The following is a 2,121-nucleotide window of genomic DNA, read 5'->3' as shown; positions in this document are numbered from 1 at the left end:
GGCTGCTTTCTAAGACTGATTCCCACTTGTTGTCCTGGAGGTTCTTGTAACCTCAAGCTGAACCACCTGCTCCTTCATTCCACATCTTTCTCTTTCTTGGCTTACTCCTTCATTTTGGAGAAGAGTATCCTTCAGTAATTTCCTGCAGAGAAAGTAAATATTTTAAGATTTCGTATGCCCCAAAATATTTTTGCTCCTTGCAACTTCGATACCTAGGTAAAATTGCATTTCTACAATCATTCTCCACCAGAATGATTATCCCTCCTAGATATAAAGCAATCTCCTACATAACCATAATACTGTTATCACAGCTAAGAAAACTAGTAATAATTCCAGAATACCATCTAGAATGTAGTACATATTCAGAGTTCCCCAGTTGTTCAAAGAAATTTCCCCAATTGTCCAAGCTTTTATTGTTTTCAAACATGGATCTACTGCTGCCTGTGGTTGCTATATGGTTTCCTTAGTCCAGGACAATCTCCCATCTTATTTTTTTTTTTTTTTTTTTTATGACATTGAATTTTTAGAAAGTCTAACGCAATTGTTTTATAGAATGTCCCCACATTCTGGATTGTCTCTTGGTGTCATTTAACTTGTCCATCTACTCTCCCTTTCTCTCCTCTAACCTAGAAGTTCAGTCTAGGGCTGCCTAATCCAATATCATAGCCTCAAGCCTCATGTGGCTCTGGAGCCCTTGCAATGTGGTGAATAAAGCTGAGAAACTGAATTTAAATTTCATTTCATCTTAGTTAGTCTGAATTTAAACTGAAAAGCTGATACTCTTTTCAGTGATAGGAAAAATGTAAGTATGTGTGGAATAATTTGGAGCTACTTTTTCAATTGCAAATTTTATGAAATATAAATACAGATCAAGTAGTTCCAATGAAGATTTAGCATCTGAATTGAAATGTGCTTAAAGTGTAAAAATACATGCTGAAAATACATGACTCAGTACAAAAAAGAATATAAAATATTAATTTAAAAATATGGATTACATGTTGAAATACTAATATTTTGGATATACTGGCTTAGCTAAAGTATGTTTTTAAATTAATTTCACCCCAGGCTTTTTTGTTTTGTTTTTACTTTCCAAATGCAGTTACCAGAACATTTTGAATGACGTAAGTGGCTTACGTATATTTGTATTGACATGTGCTGGTCTAGAAGCCTGATTCAATTTGGGTTAAACATTTTGGGCAAAAATACTTCTAGATGATGTGGATTTCAAACTGCATCACACTGGAAGGCACATGTGTCAGACTGTGCTACCGTGAGCGGCGCTAGCTTTGATCACTGGGTTAAGATAGAGACTGCCAGACCTCGTCATTGTAAAGATACACTTCTCCCTTGCCATTAAAAATCCATGCAAGTATCCTGTTCTCAAAATTCTGTTCACCTAATGGTTTTAGCATTTTTTGAAGATCCTTGCCGGGATCAGCGATTACACTGGAGTTAGCAAATGGCAACCTTATTCTGTCAATCCATTTATTAGCTAGCCTTCGTCTATGAAGCACTCCCACCTCCCTTTTCATGTACATATATCTTTATATGAAATATTTATATAATGGGTTTCCATTAATTGTGGTTATTCTTTTTGATGCCCAAAGCCTTTCCTTGAATGTTCCCTCGCCATTTCTTCAAGGAACTCTTGTTTCTTTCAGTGGGGATTAGGTTGCTTCTTAGAACCACTTGAGATGAATTTTTTTTTAAGTATGAGAAAAATACGGAGGCCGGGCATGGTGGCTCACGCCTGTAATCCCAGCACTTTGGAAGACTGAGGCAGGTGGATCACTTGAGGTCAGGAGTTCAAGACCAGCCTGGCCAACATGGTAAAACCCTGTTTCCACTAAAAATACAAAATTTAGCCAGGCCTGGTGACCGGCACCTGTAATCCCAGCTACTTGGGAGCCTGAGGCAGAATTGCTTGAACCTGAGAGGTGGAGGCTGTGATAAGCCAAGATCATGCCACTGCATTCCAGCCTGGGCAACAGAGCAAGACTCCGTCTCAAAAACAAACAAAACCAATGAAAAAAACATTGATACAAGGTTATTAAAGATAGTCACTAATGCTTTGTATATATGTGTCAGTTCCATCTACATTGCTCATCATAGAATCAAAGC

Source organism: Mandrillus leucophaeus, unplaced genomic scaffold (genome assembly GCF_000951045.1).
Source record: "Mandrillus leucophaeus isolate KB7577 unplaced genomic scaffold, Mleu.le_1.0 Scaffold220, whole genome shotgun sequence".
NCBI classification, from domain to species: Eukaryota; Metazoa; Chordata; class Mammalia; order Primates; family Cercopithecidae; genus Mandrillus; species Mandrillus leucophaeus.
The sequence above is the reverse complement of the archived record's forward strand: the minus strand, read 5'-3'. Positions refer to the sequence as shown.